Source organism: Sus scrofa, chromosome 2, assembly GCF_054392235.1.
Source record: "Sus scrofa isolate SSC_HxYL_T2T_F1_AM1 chromosome 2, Sscrofa_HxYL_maternal_Yorkshire_Landrace_v2.0, whole genome shotgun sequence".
Lineage (NCBI taxonomy): Eukaryota > Metazoa > Chordata > Mammalia > Artiodactyla > Suidae > Sus > Sus scrofa.
Window position 1 is genome coordinate 157,021,861 of NC_139384.1, and position 23,607 is coordinate 157,045,467.

The window sequence follows — 23,607 nt, forward strand, 5'->3', positions numbered from 1 at the left end:
ACAGCATGGAGGTACCTTAGAAAACTATTCATAGAACTACCATATGATCTAGCAATCCCACTCTTGGGCATATATCTGGACAAAACTTTCCTTAAAATAGACATATGTACCCAAATGTTCATTGTAGCACTATTCACAATAGGCAAGACATGGATACAACCCAAATGTCCATCAACAGATGATTGGATTAGGAAGAAGTGGTATATATACACAATGGAATACTACTCAGACATAAAAAAGAACCAGGAGTTCCCATCGTGGCTCAGTGGTTAACAAATCTGACTGGGAACCATGAGGTTGCGGGTTTGATCCCACAGTGGGTTGATGATCCGGTGTTTCTGTGGGCTGTGGTGTAGGTCACAGATGCAGCTCAGATCCCACATTGCTGTGGCTCTAGCATAGGCCAGTGGCTACAGCTCTGATTGGACCCCTTGCCTGGGAACCTCCATTTGCTGCAGGAGCAGCCCTAGAAAAGGCAAAAAGACCAAAACAAAAACAAACAAACAAAGAAAAAAAACAAAAGCAAAAGACAAATAATGCTATTTGCAGCAACATGGATGAAAGTAGAGACTGTCATACTGAGTGAAGTAAGTCAGAAAGAGAAAGACAAATACCATAGGCTGTCATTTATATCTAGAATCTAACATATGGCACAAATGAATCTTTCCACAGAAAAGAAAATCATGGACTTGGAGAATAGACTTATGGTTGCCAAGGGGGAGCGGGGGGAGGAGAGATTGGGAATTTGGGGTTAGTATATTCAAACTATTGCCTTTGGAATGGATTAGCAATGAGATCCTGCTACATAGCCCTATGTCTAGTCACTTATGATGGAGCATGATAATGTGAGAAAAAAGAATGTATATTATGTGTAAGTGGGTCCCCATACTGTACAGTAGGAAAAAAAATAATGTATTGGGGAAATAAAAAAAATTAAAAAAAATACTAATTAAAAAAAAATACATGCACCCCAATGTTCATAGCACTATTACAGTTACCAAGATACAGAAGCAAAACATGTCCATTAGCAGATAAATGGATAAAGATATGAGATATGAAACACTACTCAGCCCTAAGAAAAGAATGAGAATCTGACATTTGTAGCTAAGTGTATAGTTCTAGAGTATACTATGCTTAATGAAATTGGTGAGACAGAGAAAGGGAAATACTGTATGATACCACTTACATCTGGAATCTGAAAAGCAATACACATAACTGTATACAGCAAGATAGAAACAGAGTCACAATATAGAAAACAAACCAATGGTTGCTGAAGGGCAGAGGGAGCTGGGAAATGGCACATAGAGATATGGGATTAAGAGATACAAACTACTATGTCTAAAATAGATAAGCAACAAGGATACATTACATTGCTCAAGGAATTATAGCTATAAGATAAATATTATTATCTTTAATAATTTTTAATGGTGTCTAATCTGTAAAAATACTGAATCACTATGCTATATACCTGAAACTAATATTATAAATCAACTAATTTTCAACAATGTTTAAAATTATTGGACTTCCTGTCGTGGCTCAGCAGTTAACGAACCCGACCAGCATCCATAAGGACGCAAGTTCAATCCCTGGCCTCGCTCACTGGGATAAGGATCCAGCATTGCTATGAGCCGTGGTGCAGATCACAGACATGGCTTGGATCCCATGTTGCTGTGACTGTGGTGTAGACCAGCGGGTAGAGTTCCAATTGGACCCCTAGCCTGGGAACCTCCATATGCCATGGGTATAGCCCTAAAAAGACAAAAAATAAATAAAGTAATTGTTTGTTTTCACTTCCATTAAATGTGTTTCAAGAAAAAAAAAAAAAAGGACTGTTTTATTTATTTTTAGGAACTCTTCTGGATAAAGAAATATTCCCTAGCATATACTAGGAATTGCTTTGGTGAAAGAGTTAAGTGCGTGGGCTTCAGAATTGCGATAAACTAGGCTTTAACGCCCTAATTCCAGCTAGGTTTGAATTCCAGCTATGCCCTTGAAATTTGTGTGGTGCTGACAAGTTCCTTAACTACTTCACTCTTTAACCTCCTTTCCAGTAAAATAGGGATAATATTACTTATCAGGGGTTTACTGTCAGGATAAAGGGTTTTATTAGTTTCCTAGGGCTACTGTAACAAATTAGCACAAATGTGGTGGCTTGAAACAACAGAAATGTATCCTCTCACAGTCCTAGAAGGCAGAAGTCCTTAACCCAGGCCTCCACAAGGTTGGGTCTTTCAGAGACCCTGAAGGACAATACACTCTCTGCCTTTTCGGAGCTTTTGGTAGCTGTCTGCCAGTCTTGGCGTTCTTCGCATTGTAGACACAACATTCTAATCTCTGTCTTTGTGTGTCCTTCTCTTGCAGGTTTTTGTGTCAAATATCCTTAAGTTCTAGTCACAAAGGCTAGCACAGAGTAAGGGCTGGATTAGTGAAAGTTGTTATCGAATGCCCATTTTGGTGGGTAAGGAAGAGATAGGAATATGGAATTCAGACCCCCACATAGAAAGCAGCTAAACCTCTGATGAATATGTTATTTTTAAAGGTTCTCTAATAGGCTCCTTGTTTGTGGATCCCTTAACAGTGACACACACTTTTCCCCATTTTTGCTTTCTGCAGCTGCTAAAAAATAACACACAAGTCCTGCCAGGAAAATGAACCATTCCGGACTATTAGGCCTTAGCAGAGTTTAATCGAAGACTAGGTGATCTATACTAGCTCTGGAGGCCTCTTCAAAGCTGAAATCCACCATGTAATGACCGTGGCATAAACCACAGCCAGAAAAGAGCAGTACCTGTGAAATGCAGAAGACGTGCCTCTTTTCTGGTTAGTTACCTGCTGCTCCACAAAAGCGCCTATGACTCAGGGATGAATTCTAACCACATATGCATGTATCAGAGTTTATGTGTTTTTAACGCCCTTTGACAGGATAATTTATTAATATATGCCTTTGTATTAGTTCTCCTTATTTTTTCCTTCTTGGTCTTCTGAATGTGTTGCCAAGTCCTATGTATTTTCTGGTTCCTCTGCCTTAAGCCAGTTTTGCAGTGTAGAAAGCAAAGAAAAAGCTGCTTGAGGTCAGCAGATATTCCTCTTTGGGGTCAAAGTCCTCAGAATATTTTTAAAAACTGATGTTGGCTGTTCTAGTGAAGGCGGGAAGAGAGCATCACCCTCACAGAGCAGCTGCAGGTGCTTGGGGATGAGTGGGAAGGTCAGTGTATGCATTAAGAGAGGCTGATGCCTGGCATAGGATCCTAGACCTTGGCAAGCATCCCCTGTCCCTAGTGAGGCATGGGAACAAGGAGCATGTGAGGAAGGATAATGGGTGCACGTCAGTGTGAATCAGAGTAAACGGGTCGCTGGACCAAGGGGTCCTCTGATGTTTTGGCGATAGTAAAACACCTTGATGCCATTACGGGGAAGAGGAAAACTCAAAATGACTGAGGCTGGGTTTTCTACCAGCCCATTGGAATGAGGGTACAAAATCAAATTTCAATAAATGTTGCTGGTTTTGCACATGTGAGTTTGTAAACAAAGATCAATTACATGGTGCACACTTTTATTTTGTTTCTTTTACACCAGCCTTTGGAAGCATGCCATCAGGTATGATTATTACCCCCTCAATTTAAAAACCAAAGCTCACGGCCAACTCATTTGAGGTCAGACAAGCCAGTGTGTGGTAAAACAGAGCCTGGGAGTTCTGACACCTACTATAATATTCTTCTTACGACACCTAAGTTTGAAGCATACCAATCAAGGCTGGAGAATTGGTGGGTATGTGCCAGCTATTATTCTATATGCCACATGTACTGAGAGCAATTAAATGGGTTGAAATATTGGTATCATTTTTTCAATGTTGGGATACCTTACTATCATGAAAAAATCATGATGCTAAGAATGCAACCCCATCCCATTCCTGAGGAATTGGAGCTACCTGAGGGATAACTGCTGCCGTGGTTACAGTTACCATCCTGTATATCCAGCTTAGTTCTAGAACAAGGACCACATCACTCAGGCTCAGTCCTCCAATCCCAGTATCTAGTTCTATGCTGGGCCCATGAGGATGCTTAGACAAAAGTTAATACAGATGGAAAGAATGAGCAAATGATTTCAACAATTAAGAGTTAAATGCCTAAAAAGGGGGCTAAAACAAGTCTATAAACATATGCAAACGCAACTTAACTTTACATGACAGTAGGGGAATTCTTCTAAAATAACCAGTAGATCTGTTTCAAGAAAAGAATGCCTGGGAATATTGAGGGAATTTAGGACAAGCCTGGGCCCCAGATAAGCTTTACAAGCCAAATCACTCTAAGGATTGACTCTGGGGGAAGTGAGTATGATAGAGCAGAAAGCCAGTAAGACTCAAAGAGTAGTGTTGGATGAGTTGAAAGATGATATCTGAGTGGTCTTTGAAATATCCTTAGCTTACCAGCTCTGTTGGAGTTTCTATTGCTCATCTGGGTTTTGCTTGTATAAGCTTTCCTTCCATTTGACTAGAGTCCTTGCAGCCTTAATCGTCATTGGGTGAGTGGGAGCATTTCGTTATATTTGGGACAGAATAGAAGGTGGTATATCATAGCACATAAAAATAAATTTTAAAAGAACTCTAGACATCTAATTACTAGAGAAATTCAAATCAAAACTACAATGAGGTACCACCTCACACCAGTCAGAATGGCCATCATTAACAAGACAAGTGATAGAGGCTAGAGAGGGTGTGGAGAAAAAGTACCCTCATCTGATGTTGATGGGGATGTATATTGTTATAACCACTATGGAAAACAGTATGGAGATACCTCAGGAAACGAAATATAGAGCTACCATATGCCCCAGCACTTCCACTCCTGGGGATATATCCAGACAAAACTCTCACTGAAAAATATACATGCACCCCTATGTTCATAGCAATACTATTCACAAGAGCCAAGACATGGAAACAACATAAATGTCCATCAACAGATAAATGGATTAAGAAGACGTGGTACATATATACAATGGAATATTACTCAGCCATAAAGAAAACAAACTAAGCCATTTGCAGCAACATGGATGGAGCCAGAGACTCTTATACTAAGTGAAGTAAGCCAGAAAGAAAAAGTCAAAACCATATGATATCATATATTTGTGGAATATAAAATATGGAACAGATGATCCTATCTAAAAATAACAAACAAACAAAAAACAGACACAGAGCATGGCCAAGAAGAGTAGACTTGGGATTCTGGGTCAGGGGGAAGGGGAGGCGGTGGGATAGATGGCCATTTGGGGGTTTGGGGGATGCAAACTGTTATATCTGGAATGCATTGGCTATGGGATCCTACTGTACAGCACAGGGAAATGTGTGTGATGGGTCACTTTGTTATACAACAGAACTTGATGAAATATTTAAATCAACTATATTTTAATAATAATAATAAATAAAAATAATAAAATTTTAAAAAATAAAAAGAACATTAGACATCCCACAATCCTGTCTTTTCATCATTGAAACTATTTTCAATATTGAATAGTTTGTCTGTTTTCTCAAATACAATTTAGGCTCTTGCCGTATGTGTGGCTCTATCAGCCTTCCAAAAATATCTCAGCTAATCCATTCGGTTCTTAGAACCTTGACACATTATTTCACTTCCTTTCCAACCACACTATCCTTTGCTCACCCTCACCAGATTGACATGGCTTCCAAATGGGTCTATGACGTCAGAGCCCTTAAATTTTGCTATCAGTTCTACTGCCATCTCAGATGATAGTAGGAAAAATAGTATAAATATTGATAATACCTATATCTCTAGAGTGTTTGGTTGGCCAAGGCTTTTCATGAATAATGTCATTAACTTCCCACAGCAACCCTAATGATGCACGTAGCATTTTACAGATGATTAAAAATATTGAATCTCAGAGTTCCCATCGTGGCGCCACAGAAACGAATCCGACTAGGAACCATGAGGTTGCGGGTTCAATCCCTGGCCTCACTCAATGGGTTAAGAATCCGGCATTGCTGTGAGCTGTGGTGTAGAGCGCAGACACAGCTCGGAGCTGGCATTGCTGTGGCTCTGGTGTAGGCCAGCAGCTACAGCTCTGATTAGACCCCTAGCCTGGGAACCTCCATATGCCATGGGTATGGCCCTAAAAGCACAAAAGATGAAAAATAAAAATAAATAAAAATATTGAATCTCAGGGGACAGAGAGGGACAGTGTTGGAACTGGAACACTGTCTCAAGTCCAATGACAATCTCAAATCCATCCCAACATTAAATATGTCTAACTATTAGCCTTGTGCACTGAAGACCTCTGCCTATTAAAGAAACAAACTGCCCTAAGAAGAGAACAGACATAAACCTCAGATGGAGATCTGGATGAGGGCACCACTCTCTGGCAGTCTGCACAGTGCCGCGCTCACGTGAACAGCTCCATCCCCAAAACACCACCGCCTTAGTACCGCATTGCTAGGGGCAATTCAGTATTTAGTTTGCCTGCCCTGCTTTATTCTCTGCTTTAGGCTTATTCACTCTTTATCTGGGCTTTTGTCTTATTTGGTTAATTTTGTCATTTTGTTTAGAAAATTTTGTTTAGGTGCCCAGAGGCCCTGAAACACATGGTGCCAAAAAAACCATTATTAAAATGATAGCTATTAATATAAACATTGCCAGGAGATAATTTTGTAAGGGTGGGAGAAAGGCAAAATATTGAAAGTATGGTTGCCAAAGCAAAGCCTCCTTACTCTTTTGGGTGTCTCCTGTTTCTGAGTAGCTCACATAAGAGCCTTATAAGGTAGTTCTGGGAAAGAATATTCCACATGAATTGCTCACAAATGGCTAGAGACACAAATACAAGTCCATAACCCATTGCACTTGAAGAATCCTATTTATAAGCTCAGATGTGAATATATGAATTCATCCCAAGGCGACAGAAGTAAGAGCAAAAATCAACCAATGGGACCTAATCAAACTGACAAGCGTCTGCACAGCAAAGGAAACCAAAAAGAAAACAAAAAGACAACTTACAGAATGGGAGAAACTAGTTTCAATCGATGCAATGGACAAGGGCTTAATCTCTAGAATATACAAGCAACTTATACAACTCAACAGCAAAAAAGCCAACAACCCAATGGAAAAATGGGCAAAAGACCTGAAGAGACATTTCTCCAAGGAAGATATAAAGATGGCCAATAAGCACATGAAAAAATGCTCAACATTCCTGATTATTAGAGAAATGCAAATCAAAGCTACCATGAGATATCACCTCACACCAGTCAGAATGGCCATCATTAATAAGTCCACAAATAACAAGTGCTAGAGGGGATATAGAGAAAAGGCAACCCTCCTACACTGTTGGTGGGAATGTCAGCTGGTACAACCACTATGGGGAACAGCATGGAGGTACCTTAGAAAACTATTCATAGAACTACCATATGATCTAGCAATCCCACTCTTGGGCATATATCTGGACAAAACTTTCCCTAAAACAGACATATGCACCTGCATGTTCATTGTAGCACTATTCACAATAGCCAAGACATGGATACAACCCAAATGTCCATCAACAGATGATTGGATTAGGAAGAAGTGGTATATATACACAATGGAATACTACTCAGCCATAAAAAAGAGCCAAATAATGCCCTTTACAGCAACATGGATGGAACTAGAGACTCTCATACTGAATGAAGTAAGTCTGAAAGAGAAAGACAAATACCATATGATATCACTTGTATCTGGAATCTAATATACAGCACAAATGAACATTTCAAAGAAAAGAAAATCATGGACATGGTGAACAGACTTGTGGCGGCCAGGGGCAGGAGAGGGTGGGAGTGGGAGGGATCGGGAGCTTGGGGTTAATGGATGCAAACTATTGCTCTTGGAATGGATTTGCAATGAGATCCTGCTGTGTAGCATGAGAGCTATGTCTAGATACTTACATCGCAAAACAACAATGGGAAGAAAAAGTATGTATACATGTATGTGTAACTGGGTCCCCTTGCTGTACAGTGGAAAAAAATAAAAATAAAAATATATATATATAAAAATTCATGTATTCCATGGTAATTTCAACAAAGACATTTTAGCTCTACTGCCTTCGATAGAGTAGAAGGGTTTAATTGCTGAATAACCAACTTTTGAAATGTTCATTTTCCCAAAATATGTTTTGGGCCAAAGACATTATGGTTAAAGATTATAAGATCAATACAGGCACATAAAATGTAGGAGGTTTAGACATTTGTTGGTTACTAAGAACAAAACACGAAGTGGCCTAAAGAAGTATAAAGGAAGAGCAGGGGGAATGTTTTCCCAGACTTTGTTGGCTCTACTCCTTCCCCACAAGCAGCAATGAGAACAAAAACAGCAGAGAACTGTACAGTCTTACCTGCACTCCTTGCTTCCTTGCTGTTTCTCCCTCTTTCTCATATTGAACAGAAGGGGAGGAGATAGAGTTTGGAAAAAGAGGGAGACTGTGGTGATGAAAGTAATAGAATGGTTTTGGAAAGGTTTAGGCACCTTTAAAGTTCAGAGGAGAAATTAAAGGCCCAGGAGAGAACACCAGACCTTTTGCCGCTGCCATCGAAGTGCAACCCAGAGAGTGTTCTCAGCCTTTGAGAGATGTTGCTCCATCCTTGGCCAGATCTCTGTTACCTACATAGAAAATCACAAAGGCTGAAGTCAAAACGAACTCTGGCTAAATATCAAAATCCCTAGTGGCGTTTAGCAAACCTGTATCTCCCCTCTATCACCCCAAAGGTCTACACTGAGGTTGGCAAGACTGCAGGTTTATGAAACTCCAAAGTCATTTTGATACCCAGCCAAGGTTGAACACCAGTGAAATAATGTCATAAAGCAATGCCGTTGAACTCTGATGTGCGTACTACTTATGTGGTTATCCTATTACAGCGCATATTATGTATGATTCAGCAGGCCTGCAGCAGGGCTTGAAATTTTCATTTTTATCAGATTTCTAGGTGATGACAATACTACTAATCCCAGGACCCCAGTTGACATGGCAAGAGTTTAAAGAATCCATTTTAGTGTCAGACTCTCTGAATGTGAAAGTTGTATTAAAAAAAAAAAAAATGCTATGCTTCTCCCTCTATAATATTGGCCCCTTGATCCTTACTAACAACTATTAAAAAGAATCCTCTAATTAGTGGAAACCTGGAAAAAAAATTGGGGTGCTTAGTAATGCCCATGCTTTGAATGTAAGTTACAGTGTTGTGTTGGGAGAGAGATGACTGACTTTATAAAGATTTTGTTTGCTCCAAAATTACAGTTCCCCAATCCTTCGCCTCTATTACATCTGACTCCCAGCACAATGACATAACTATCCAGATTCCCTGCACAGGGTAGGTTCAGGGAGGTGGAGAACCTTGTTTGGAGAAATATCTTGCTGCTATCATCTTTATCGTCTGTTCCAAAAGCACTTACTTCTATACGAATAATCACATTTTACTTCAACATCCAAGATCTCTTCACAAAGGCTGAATCTCCTCATCTGTAAAATAAAAAATATATTGATGTCACTTGATGGCTAAATCAAATCATTACTATACAGCTCTTTACTTTAGTGTCTAGCAAATAGCGGCTTATGATAAGGGCATTCTTTCCACTTAACACTCTTCGGCGATTCAGGCAGAGGCGGCCAGTGAGTTATGCGAAAGGAGCAGGATCACATTTACAAGATAACCCAGTTTCTTTCTCTGGTTCCAGTGGATAAACCGAGTCCACCTTATCCCACCTCTCGCTCCAGCTCTCAGGAAGCTGCCTCCATGATCCAAACTTGGAAGAGCTCCCTGGACTTCTCTGATAGAATAATTCAGAGGAGCAGAGAGCTTTTTCCCAATAAGCAGGGATAACTGCTGAAAGTTTACTTCCTGTGCTTAAAGAAGTTTCTAGAAATAATCCGGAAAACCTCTTTTAAAAGGGGTGGAGGGGAATGTGTGGAATCTGAGTATATAACACAACCTGAAGGTACAAGACTTTATTTGCCATTTCAGACTTGAGCTGAGAATCACACAATCTGTATGACACTCAGTTCTTTGTGAATTCAGTCAAAGCCATAGATGCCCCAATGCACAGACTGTTTTGCTTTGTGTCGTGGTTGAACCGCTCCTGTGCAAACAGAATCTGGTTTTATTACTGTTTTCAACTTTCAGCTAATTCTTTACTTGCTTTCAAAAGGCCATGATTAATTTGTTTTCCTTGCTGTCCATAGTTTCTCCTAGTTTCTCCAGTTAAGCACTTTGACTAATCTTTGCAAAAGGGGAGATGAATGTAAAAGGAATATTGAAACATTTGACTGATGTTAGGTGCTTGTCATTCTTCATTAGGTACCCCTGAGTCACCTTCTTAAAGCCCTGCAAACAGAATAAAATGGGATCTGCTGATAGTCTGTGTAGCATATTAATAAGAAGAAATGTAAACGAGAGAAGGCTTTCATTTTGCCAGAACAAACAGAGCAATATGCACCTCTCCATCTCTCAGCTTTTTGTACTTTCTCCAGAGGCTCAGTCTAATTAGCTATTTCATATTAATCACTATTTGTGCAGTTGATTCTCCCTGTGGCAGCTTTCCATTTTCAGTTGCCCGGAAGACCAAAAGACTTTTATATTTCCTTGGATACTCTACAGGAGCCAGAAAAAGAAAATAACAATATTGTATGTGTTACAATTTATTCTTTTCAAATTCCTTCAAACATTTAGCTCCTTTGACCTTTAAGAAATCCCTTGAGAAATGCTCGAGCCAGGCACATCACTCAGTAACTAGTGCCTTACTTTGCACCCAACAGGTATTCAAAATAAGTTTGTTTTTTTTTTTTTCCAGATGGATGGATCCCCATTTGACAGATGAAGGAAATAAAGCGCAAAGATTCTAAAGGATAAAATAAGACAGAAAAATTTAATGATGACAGTTACTGAGTTATTTTTCTTGACAGTGTGTTTGGATGCTAATAGATAAGCAGACTCTAATAGTTTATAAAAGGTTTACTTGAACTACTGTGATCAACTGAACTATAAGTAAGGGTTTGTGATGAAAGCCCACATCAATTTTAAATTTAAAATATTTAGAGCACTTGTGTTTTCAAACAATATTTCCTTCTAATATTTTTGTAAAGTTATTATATAATCCAAAATAATTTGGTATTTTCATTATTCAGAATACTGTCTGAGAATAGTGTACTTTGAGCCTTTACTAAAAAAAAGGATTGAGGGAGTTCCTGCAGTGGCATAGCAGAAATGAATCCCTGAGGGGCAGGTTTGATCCCTAGCCTTGCTCAGTGGGTTAAGGATCCAGATCCAGTGCTGCCGTGAACTGTGGTGTAGGCTGCAGGTGCAGCTCGGATCCTGACTTGCTGTGGCTGTGGTACAGGCCAGCAGCTGTAGCTCTGATTGGACCCCAAGCCTAGAAACATCCATACACCATGGATGCGGCCCTAAAGAGCAAAAAAAGAAGAAGAAAGAAAAAAGGATTGAAAGGATAATGTGAATCGGTTCTTCTTCATGAACTTATACAATGAATTTAGTATTTTAGAGAAATTAACTTTACTTTTTAAGTTGAAAATTTAGACTCAATCTCCTATGATACATATATGGATATGACATTCTCAGACGTTCCTTTAGGAGTTGCCAACCATCCTCTTAATAATGTTCCCATCTGTGTTTTATTTTCAGAGGAGAGCCCTCCTCTTCTATTAGAGGACCAGTTCTTTTTTCTGGCCCAAACCCCTTTGTTAGCCTGTGTATGCATGCAGGTATCACTTGCAATACGGCGGGGACCCCACGGCCCTGGCCACGGATGACGAGGACAGAGTGTATCCTTGGCTAGGTTACCTTTCCCGTGGTTCTGAAAAAAGACCTACAATGCTGAGTAAGTTGGTTTGGGGTAGACAGGTTCAGGAGGTGAACTGTCCCTGTTTTAAGCAGCCAGAGCTGGCTATCAGTAAAGGGATGAGTTGAGATAGGAGAGGAAAGAAGACAGGAGAAACATATAAAGAGAAAGGACAGAAGCAAACAGAGAAAATGGGTGAATCAGACAAAGTCATCCTTTAACTGACTTCAACTATTAAAAAAGGTAGATTTCTTTTCACTGTAATGCTACTTTATTTAGACATTTTGGCAGTATTTTTCACATTTTTCTTAGGATAATGCCTCCAACTTCCAAAAATATATTAAACAACTGCACAAGTAACAAACTACCATATTCTAGAGAAGGACAGTGATTGAGGAGAATTTTATGCTTTACAAATGAAAAGTAACATATAAAAAGTGGAACTTTATACAAAAAAAAAAATTTATTGAAACCCAGGTCTGCAAATGAAGAACCCAAGCGTTTCTCCCATATAGATTTTACATAGATGAAGCCAAATAAATTGCATCCTTAGAAAAAAACAGTATTGATAGAATTACAGTGTTTGTGGGTTGAAAAGACATCTACTGAATTAAATGTGATGTTCTGTTTAATTCAATAACTCCATTTTCCCCATGTAGACTCAGTCTACTTGGATGTGGCAACTCAGGGTTTGATATTTTTGACGACAATATGTTTTAATTTTTTTAAAAAAGTCTAAAGTTTCCATTGGAGGAGTAGAATGGATCATAGTCTTTGGAGCAGACAGACCTGGGAGTGAGTCTGGATGCCACCTCTTACTGCAGTGTTTTCTCTGGGAATTTACTTACATCTCCCTCAGGCTGGATTTCCATCTGCAGATTGGGCTCACGATAGTTCCTATTTCTTAGAAGTAGTTAAGGAATGACAGAAAAAAATGCACACCGTGGTCTGACAAATAATATGACAAGTAGTTTAGCTGTTTCTTTTTGGTGTTGGGGAAAAAGTGATTGGAGAGCTTTTATGTGTGATGTACTTTGGATGTGAGCCTAAGTAGAGTTTGAGTGAACTTAGAATGTTAAGTTAAGCATCCTAACATACATGTGTACATATATATAGCATTCTGTGGCTTACATAGCATTTTCAGGTCATGCTTAGAGCATTTAGTTCCCCTCACTCATTCATTCCTTCCACAAATATCCATTAGATGCCTGCCATGTGCCTGATTCTGTGCTATCCAGTAGGGACTCAGCGTGCAGGTAATAGACATGATCCCTGCCCTCCTGACGCTTACAAGCCTTCTGAGGCAGACGTGAGCAGTTTTACCTTTTTAAGATGAAAAAATGAGGACTAGAACATTTAAATGACTTGTCCAGTGTTTACACATTTGGAAGGGGTCAGGCCATCACAATGAACTTGTAGTCTGACTCCAGGAGCAGAGAAAAAGTTGTTCTCTTTAGGTCTGTGGAGGGCGCTCTGCTTCTCCAGCTGAAGTGCCTTAGACAGAATTAGAGCAAGTCATGTTTCTACTGAATATATTTTTACTCATTTAGTTTCATTTGCCGGAGGGCTGAAGCCAAGATGGTACTATGATTCATAAGCCTCATTTTCCTTATGTTTGACTTAGGATTTTCTCTTGACAACAGTTGATTAGCCACTCTTATGATTTTAGTTCACCGATGATAACTTGACCTGATTTCAACTGATTTCTGTTGGCTCTAGGCTCCCTGGAAAAAGGAGCAGAACTCCACTGGGAGACTCCAATGTAGCCAAGCATTCCCAGCTTCAACCAAACCAGCCATTTCCATGCGCCAAGCCTGGTATCAGTGTTTTAGCAGTGAGAGTCCCTTAGTCCTTTAGTTAAATAACACATGGCTCCAGAATGGAGTGATGGGTTTCCAAATCCCATGCTGCTGTAGGTCTGATGATAGCAAAGCTGCAGTTTACAGTTTTATCATCCAAGTGCAAGGGAGCTTTCTACCGTTTATATAATTTCTCTGCCTAATGCCCTCAGCAGGTCTTCATTTCAAATGGATACAATCCAACTTTTAGAGAAGATCCAAACCTTTCATGACTTCATCTTCACAGCTTTTTAAAACCTTATCTTTCACGGATATTCACCATCTATCCTATGTTTCAACACAACCAAAATTGTCGTGGACCTGGGTTCCCAGACACATCATGGTATACCACATGTCTCCACCTCAAAAAGTTTTCTCTGTGAATATTGACTTGCAATTGTTATTATTCTAAAAACTAGTATGAGCTACAGTGTCTTTTTATGCAATCCTCAAATAAAGAGTGAGATTCAGAGCGTTCATTTAGAAAGAATGTTGAAAGATACCAAATGTCAAAAGCTCTTTTTTCTCCCCCTCACTCCATTTCATCCAATTGTCCTTTGGCTTTTTTTAATGAAAACTAATATAATTCTATTTATAAGAAAGACAGGTCAGATTCAGTGGGAAAATGGGAAGTTTACAAAGTTGAACTAGTTGCCATGATCTATTGCAGTGAATGCCATCTCCTATGACCGTGATGGAATTCTGTAAGTCTGATGAGCCACCAGGATACCTAAGTGAATGCCACAGTAGTGGGAGTGAGAGATGTAAGCTGAGAGGTCAATTATTATTGGGTCTGCGGCCATCCAGACAACTTCCCACTTAAAATATGGTTGTTTCGAGGATTAAGCAAAGTTAACATACAGCACGCAAAGACTTGGAAGGGCGGCATAGAGTAATTACTTGTTAAATAAGAGCAGTTGTTATGGCCCAGAGCAAAAGCAGAGTTGTTTTATTTTTTGGAGAAACATAAATATGACTGGGAGTGTGAAAGACCACACACAACACATATCATTTCTCAGAACCTATGTTCAAACACCATGATGTTTTCCCTGCATTCTAACTGGCATCCCAGTCTTACTCCTTCCAAACCATTCTACACAGATATCCATCTAGAGTCATCTTTTTATAACTTAGATCTGACCCTTTAAACCACTCCAGTTTTTTCCCAGCCTTGTCCTTACCTCCCATTTACTGTTTACTGATAGGAACACATTCTTCTCCACTCCCATTATTCCTCCCCTTCTATACCCAACCTACACAGGTACACAGAGTCATGGATAAGAATGCTTGTCCATTCTTTAAGCCATGCATAGGCTTCACGACGTATATAGAAATTCCTCCTGACCCTCTCAGGTCTTGTCTGTATGTGCCTCATCTATGCTCTGTGGAACCTTCTCATTCCTGAATCAAACTAGGTCACTAAAATATTGTGTTTAGGAAAAGTCCAAAGAATAGGAAGCAACACAGTTGAGTATGCTGTAAATAATCAAAAAAATATTTTTGAAATTAAAAGCTCGATGGAATATTTTCAAAGGAATATGTATCATTACTATCATGCTTAAAACATGTTTTAAAACGGTGGTGTTCTTATGGAGTATACAAGATGCAAAATACAGACATGAAATAAGATTCACCACCATGCAGTTCCAACCCGTGTTCCCAGCTCCTTTTCCAACCCATCTCTCTTACTCGCTGTGGTCTAAACGCTTTGTGATACTCTGCGTTTACTTTCCATGTGCCAACGCTTCTCAGCATTTATGTAAGTTGTTCCTTTTGCCCAGCATGCACTCTCCACGTTTCTCTGCCTAGGAAAGGCCCACTCATCAACAGAGCAGCTCAAATGTTTCCTTCCTAGTCACATCTCACCACAAACCCCTCTCGTTCTCCAACTCTCCCTCTAACCAAGGGGCTGTTAAAATGGGCCCATACTGGTGCTGTCCAATACAGCAGCCACTAACCAACAGCTGCATGTAGCTAAACAACTTTAATTAACATTAAAAAAAATTTAAAATTCAGTGGCTCAATCACACTTGTCCCATGTCAAATGGTTAAATAATCACATGTGCCCAGTGGCTAGCCTATTGGGCAGTGCAGAAAGTTTCCATCAAGTTCTATTACAAAGTATGATTTGCACCTTCTAACTAGTACCCTGTCATGTTCAGGCAGTCAGTAAACAGTCTATGATTGAACGGATGTTGATTAAACTAGTGTCTCTATTATAGTGTTTACATCTGTCAGAGTTATGGCAAGAAACAGACTTTAGCTCAGTTGTTTCAAGGAAAGGAGGTTTAAATAAAGGTTCACTACTGAGGGACTACACGGTTAAGGGAACAAACAAGAAATGCTGAGCCACCCATAAAACAGCAGCACTGGAATCTGCTACCACTAGAAAAGGCTGAAGTGGGAAGAAAGCAGTAATTTGCAGTTGTCAAATAAACACAGGTTGGGAGTCCTCATTGTGGCTCAGCAGATAAAGAACCCAACTAGTATCCATGAAGATGTGGGTTCAATCCCTGGCCTCACTCAGTGGGTTAAGGATCTGGTATTGCCATGAGCTGTGGTATAGGTCCCAGATATAGCTCAGATCTGATTGCTGTGGCTGTGGTGTAGGCAGGCATCTCCAGCTCTAATTCGACCCCTAGCCTGGGAATGTCCATATGCCCTAGATTTGGCCCTAAAAATGAAAATAAACAAACAAACAAATAAACCCAGGTGGGAAGCTTCTTCCTCCAAGGAAGGAGGAGGCAGTGTTTCTGGGAAACCAGTGAGAGTTGGAGCTGCAGGGAAGCAGAGAATGGAAGGAGGAGCAACCCTGGAGCACACAGCCACTGCTGGAAGCAGGGAGGGGGTGGGAGGGGGACTGTCTAGTTTCTGATCTCCTGCTGGTAACTCCATTGGCTGAACTTAACTTGGAGGCAGCTGGTAGTGGAATGACTCCTGGGATCAATCTTCCAGGGCCCAGAGCAGGAAAAGGAAAGGCAGAGAATGACTCCATGGGGAAGGGAAGTAAAAAACAAACAAACAAAAAAACCTGTTTTTCATTATGTAACTTAACGTATCTGTTAATATATTTTTCTCACCCTCAAGACTGGGACCACCTTAATTTATGAACCATAATTCACCTCCAGCACATAGCACAATGATCCACACAACAAGTATTCAATAGCATTTACTGAACAAGCGAAGCAGTCTTTCTCTTTCTTCTATGAGGTAGCTGTTTTCGGATATTAGGGTTAATGTCTGTGTGGATTGCTTGTCTTCATATGATTATGGTACCTTCACAGCCTTCAACCTGGATTTATTTGACAAAATGAAAATACTCCTTTCCTATGTTTTAAAGATTGAAGCCATACTTTCAGGTCTTGATGCAACTGTCGATACATCCTCTGACACACTGAGCAAACATGTGGGTTTTTTCCCTTGGCTTGCATCTTATCCTGATGGTACTAGTCGCTGACAAGCCAGTCCCCAACAGAAAAGTGTGATCAAACGCTCAACAAAAGCACCACTTTCTTGAACAATAAGGCACCATCTGCTCTCAGATCTGGCAGAATTTTTAAGAAAATGGATTGAAGCAAGAAGAAGGAGTACCACGCCACAGAAATGGCTTAAAAACAACATAACAGAGAGCCTGAGCAACAAATGAGGAGAGGGGAGTCATGTTTCGTGTCAGTGGAAACGTGTCCCGCTTCAGCTTTCTGTTTGCCAGCATGTCACCCACGAAGTGAAACTCTACATAATCACTCCCATTTGGACATCACACTCAAGTTGCTTTTACACAACTTTAAGGGATGCAAATTCTGCCACCTGTTGATTTTGGTTTATGTGAGATCCCAGCAGAATTCCCATTACTCCTCATGTTTTGGAGACTGATATTAAGGACAGAACTAGGGTAGGATTTCCAATCTTCTGCCATGTTACTCCTCCTCCTAATAACAATACCACAATGATTAGTAGCATTTACAGAGTATTTTCTGTGTGCTACGTAGTGTGGTAAGTGCATTAACTGCCTTAGCTCATTATGAAGATGTGGAAAGTGAGGCTCAGGAGTTCCCGTCGTGGCGCAGTGGTTAACGAATCCAACTAGGAACCATGAGGTTGCAGGTTTGATCCCTGCCCTTGCTCAGTGGGTTAACGATCTGGCGTTGCCGTGAGCTGTGGTGTAGGTTGCAGACGCGGCTTGGATCCCGCGTTGCTGTGGCTCTGGTGTAGGCCGGTGGCTACAGCTCCTATTAGACCCCTAGCCTGGGAACCTCCATATGCCAAGGGAGCGGCCCAAGAAATGGCAAAAAGACAAAAAAAAAAAAAGTGAGGCTCAGTGGTGTTAAGAAATTTGCTCAAGGTGTCAAAGTTAGTTGGCTAATCTAATGTCCTTAACCATTATACAGTTAACTCTTGACCTCTTCTGTATGCTAACATTAATTTGAAGCTTTGGAGTAGTTGCAAGAAATTTCTTCCATATTTCTAAGACGTATAATTTTGATATTATCAGTCAGTTCTCCAACATGAAATTTTATAGAATTATAGGAACTAAAATACTCCAAAGCAGATCTCTCTCTCTATTAAAATAAAAAAGGATATCATTAGATATTGATATCTGTAGCAAGACTATGCTGGTATGTTTCAATAAAAGTGATGACCAGAGGCTTTCAAGGAGAATAACTATTGCAAACCAGTGGTTATTTCATACAACCACTACGGAGAACAGTATGGAGGTAACTTAAAAAACTATACATAGAACTACCACATGACCCAGCAATCCCACTCTTGGGCATATATCCGGACAATACGTTCCTTGGAAAAGACACATGCACTCACATGTTCACTGCAGCACTATTCACAATAGCCAAGACATGGAAATAACCCAAATGTCCATCAACAGATGATTGGATTAGGAAGAAGTGGTATATATACACAATGGAATACTACTCAGCCATAAAAAAGAACCAAATAATGCCATTTGCAGCAACATGGATGGAACTAGAGACTCTCATCCTGAGTGAAGTATGTCAGAAAGAAAAAGACAAATACCATATATCACTTATATCTGGAATCTAACATACAGCACAAATAAATCTTCCCACAGAAAAGAAAATCATGGACTTGGAGAATATACTTGTGGTTGCCAAGGGGGAGGAGGAGGGAGGGGGATGGATTGGGATTTGGGGGTTAATGGATGCAGACTATTGCCTTTGGAATGGATTAGCAATGAGATCCTGTTATGTAGGACTGGATACAATGTCTAGTCACTTAATATGAAGCCTGATAATGTGAGAAAAAAAGAATGTATACATGTATGTGTAACTGGGTTACCATGTTGTAAAGTAGAAAAAGAAATAATGTCTTGGGGAAATTAAAAAAGAAAAAAAAAGATCGGATATGAGAGCAAGAGGGAGTCAGGGATGGTTCCAGCAGGCCCCGGCCAGCCCTCACTCAGCAGTAGGACATCCTTAAGATTATAAGCCCTTAAATCACAGTAAGTTCCCAAGTCCCCTTTCTCATTTCTATCATCTGACTAGCACCATATCTTAACTCTCCAAATGTGTACCACAGGAATGAGAACAGAAGTGAAAGGTTAGTCAAATAAGCCATACACAGACCATTTACTGCAACTTATGTCAAGCCCCAGCAATACTAATAGTTAAATTGTATTGATAGGAGAATGAGAAAGATGGGAATTTTCTACTTTCCTCGTTGATAATACTAAGCAGGGCTCTGATTAGGTGGTCAAAGCCTAAAGACCTCTTAGTTTAACAGTGTATTCTCTTTAGTTTCCTGGGAATGAATGGAGCCATCTTATTCTGAAAAGAATGTTCTGTAGAGTGTATGGGAAGAGGTGACAAATCTTAACTTTTTTAGCTGTGTTTCCGTCATTTTTTTACCAGAGTACTTTATGTGATTATTAAATAACAACTCAATCCCCTAGAATGATTCTGTGTTATATAAGTCTACACAGTACACTGAAAGTTAGACAATCTGGATTCTGGAAACAGAGGGCCTAGGTTCAAAACCTGTTCAGCCACTTACTGCTGTGGGGCAATGGGTAAGTTCCTGATCTATCTAAGCCTCATTTTCCTCATCAGTAAGATGAGAAGAGTTGAAACTGACAGTATTAACAGTCCCCGAACCCAGCCAGAACACAGATTGGGACTTGAACCCAAGGTTTTAAATTAGAATCACTTATCCTGTGTCTGGACTCACGGAGGTTCAGGTTCATGTCTCCGTGCAGAAGGAATTCAGCGAGAGACAAGGTGATAGACAAGAAATAGATTTATTAAGATAGGATGCTTGTGAGAGATGCAAGTGGGCAGGCATGGAAGCTCTGCCCCAGGATCCAGTGGGCTAGAGTTTTATCCTCCAAGGGGGCTGGGGGTGGAAAAGACCCCCGTTTCCTTTCTGGGTGTACTAGCTCCTCCTTTGTATCTGGTAAGTTGTGTATTCAACTCCGCAGAAGGGTGGTCCTCAAACTCTTGCCGTTGGTCTGAATACGAATGCAGGCCTAATACCATCCCCCAACCAACAGCCTGAGGCAATTCTCAAGGCTCCACTAATGAAGCAAACCTGCCTTGTTCTGATGGCTTTTTTGAGCAATTTATTTACTCACAGCCATCTCCCAAGGTCCCCTAAATTTCCCTCGTCATCCGTGGTCCTTTATTGGGACTTCTAAAAATACCCGTGTCTACTCCATCCCTTATCAGAGTCATAGTGCCCCTAAGTAACTTCAGAGCCCTGAGCCTCGGTTCTATCTTAATAAAAATGTTACATGTGTGTTAGATATTATTCATGCTTTAATTTGATTTTAAATATCTAGGGAGAAACAAACACCTCAAAAAGAAAATACTCATGTTAACTAAAGTATTTCTATCTTCTTTTCCACTTTCAGCCCATGTGAGCCTGCAGATGTTCCCAGGGGAAGCATTCCATAAACAAACAATTTGCATAAAATCATCTGTGCCTCTTCAAACTTGAGCAAATATTCAGTTTGGGCGCCATTCAAATTTCAAGCTCAAGTTCCTGCCAATTTTATGTTAGCAAAACAGGCTTGTTCATCTTAGTTAGAAGCCTCATAAAATGATCTGTCACTTAAGAGATTGCTCACACTCGCAGGGAGATACTGAAATGTCATCCCAAATCAAAGACACACAAATTGGTTCCATTGTGCATTTGAAAATCTGAGTAAGCGAGGCAATTTTACTTCTGTCACAGCTAGTGGTTGGTGGGAGAAAGTAGCCACAGCATTTGCCCAGTCACCAACCTGGCTCTGTGAGGTGGCAGACATTGCAGCAGAATAAGAAACCCTTCACATAACTCAAGGTTCCTGGAAACCAGGCGACAACAGATGCCTTGCATTTGGGTGACTCCTGCATGCCGCCTCCTCAATTATCACCTCTATTCGTTTTCTGCCACATATTGAAATTCTGACTTGCTCTGAAAGCTGTCCTGATCCATACAAGGATGCCTATTCTGTTGCCATTCACTGAAGTGATAATGACCCAATACCCTCACAGGTGAAACTCTCTCAGAACGTCTCACTGCTCAGCACTGCTGCCACCGTCAGCTCCACTCTTTCCACTTCCAGAGACAGGACTACGCCATTAGCCGTTGCATGTGCCACTGGGACCTGAGAAATCAGTCACAATAACGATAAACAATGAATGGGAATCTGAATTTACCACAATCATATTTTTTTAAATTTCATGGGTTAACCAAGAACATAAGCCTCCTGGTGAGATTTATTTTAAAGATTTATTTTAGGCTTTGATGTTTTCTATACCTTTTGAAGGCTTCTGGAATTTTCTTGGGCTTTGTTATTAAAAGCATACAATTCTAAAAGACCCTGTGGTTAAGTTTGCAATAAAAAGAGCCATGAAAGAGAAATAATAGAAAAAAGACTTTTAAAAGCAAAAGTGAGAAGTCCTGGCAGGTTAAAAATGATGAACTGTGTTTGCATCAGTGGGATTTTAATCAATGTGTTTTTTGGTCTGGGCTGCAAGAGTATTCTGAAATGGGTTACTGCATGTTGACTGAGGCCTATATTAACTAGCAATGTTAGAGTGGCCCCTAATGGCAGATGGCAACTTGATAAAAGTAAGACCGCATCAGGGACATCTATGGATTTTTGTTGCATGGTATAGTGGAAAGTACACAGCACTAGAAATTCAGAGACATGAATCCAAACTTCACAGGCTCTGTGACCTTGGGCATGTCTCTTGATGTCTGTACATTCGGACTAAGCACTAAACACCTACACTGGGCTTGAAGAGTCGAATGGAAGGATGACTAGGACATAGAAGCTGCTGTCACAATTCCCTGGAGAAAACCAACATGCATGATAATGTTCATATGATGTTAAAAAAAAAAACCCATGAGTGGACATCTTTAAACTACTCATAGTCTCTTTCCAGGCAGACTGCACGTCGCACCCCCTTTGAAATCTGGGGTGCTCATATGATTTCTTTAACCAAGGAAAAATAAACAGAGGTGACTTCTCTGATGAGAAGCTTGAAGAGTGAGCTCATGATCTCCAACATTCCTTTCCCTCTAATGTGCAATCATTGAAGCCCATGTCAAGGCAGAATTTCTGTCAGCCTCAGTCCCTGAGTGACCACAATGAGCAAAGCCCTTCCTGCCAATCAAGACAATTAGCTATGAGAAGAAAGAAACCTCAGTTGTTTTAACCCTCTGAGATTTTATCCTTGTTACCAACACAGTACAACCTAGCCCACTCTAACTTGCATGCTGTTTTAGCAGAATGGATCAGAAATTGTGAAACATAAGGGAAGGGTCAGTTCAATCCGAGTAAGGCTAGAAGTCCTACTAGAACAACACTAGATACCTTCCCAAAGCAATGACCACTGGCCTAGGTCTCTAAGGATGTGTGGCCTTAAAGGGACAGAGAAGGCAAAGTAAGGAATTTGCCATTGGCCTAGGTCTTGACAGATGATGTGGCTTTAGATAGAGAGGGCAAAGTAAGGAACTTGAGGAAGAGGAAATGGTGAGCTGAAAAGTATAGCGCCAGGAAAATATAGAGCCTACATTTGTCTAGGTAGGCTGTGTATTCGGGCTAGAATTCAATGGTAGGACTATCAGGTGATGAGAAAAGAAAGAATAGGTTGAAACTAGAATATTTTTGGGATTTTCTCTTTGATATATAATTTTAAATTATAGAAAATTTACAAGTATATACTACCTCCATATACACTTTGTCTTATCCATCAATTGTTTTCATTTTCTTCTGCTTTGCTTACCTTTCCCATATATAGATTATAGATAGATAGATAGATAGATAGACAGACAGACAGACAGATATATAGAGGTAGAGCTGTAGATATGGAGGTTTGTATGCTTATATCTATATGCAAATTATTTATTCTGAACCCTTTAAGTGTAAGTAGGAGACAATACATTCCTTTACTAATCTATTTCATAGCATTTATACAAAGAATAAAGACATCCATTTATATAACTATAATACAATTATAAAAATTAGGAATTTTTATATTGATACAATACCACTTTAGAGTTTATAGGCCATATTCCAAGTCTTTTAAATTATTTCGGAGTTCCCATCATGGCATAGCAGAAACGAATCTGACTAGGAACCATGAGGTGGTGGGTTTGATCCCTGGCCTCACTCAGTGGGTTAAGGATCTGGCACTGCCATGAGCTGTGGTGTAGGTTGCAGACGCAGCTCAGATCTGGCCTTGCTATGGCTGTGGTATAGGCTGGCAGCTACAGCTCTGATTTGACCCCTAGCCTGGGAACCTCCATATGCCAAAAAAAATTTATTTCAACAATGGCCTTTACAGCTATTTTTCTGATGGTCTAAGATCAAAATCAAATCACATATTGGATTTAGTTATGACTATTTTTGATCTAGAAAATTTTCTCAGCATTATCTGTGTTCTTTGGCATTTTTGAATATGTATAATATGTATATATGCACATGTGTATAT

At 40.0% G+C, this 23,607-nt stretch overlaps 1 protein-coding gene and 1 long non-coding RNA gene across 3 annotated transcripts in view; one reads left to right on the forward strand and one right to left on the reverse strand.

The window, feature by feature from the left end:
* Nucleotides 1-23,607, forward strand: part of LOC146405807 (uncharacterized) — a 382,566-nt gene that overhangs the window by 255,993 nt on the left and 102,966 nt on the right. The window contains exon 4 of one of the 2 annotated variants that reach the window (XR_014838977.1): nucleotides 10,809-12,275. The exons of the other annotated variant lie outside the window; for it this stretch is intronic. This is a non-coding gene — a long non-coding RNA (uncharacterized LOC146405807). Of the gene's footprint in view, nucleotides 1-10,808; nucleotides 12,276-23,607 lie in introns of those variants that run through there. 2 annotated transcript variants of the gene reach the window in all.
* The window catches only part of LOC146405808 (uncharacterized), a 502,014-nt gene that overhangs the window by 18,909 nt on the left and 459,498 nt on the right, over nucleotides 1-23,607 (reverse strand). Inside the window, exons 4-5 of the mRNA XM_085014918.1 lie at nucleotides 9,414-9,480; nucleotides 8,541-8,627 (exon numbers count right to left, since the gene is read on the reverse strand). The gene's annotated coding sequence lies outside the window, so the exon portion shown is untranslated. The remainder of the gene's footprint in view (nucleotides 1-8,540; nucleotides 8,628-9,413; nucleotides 9,481-23,607) is intronic.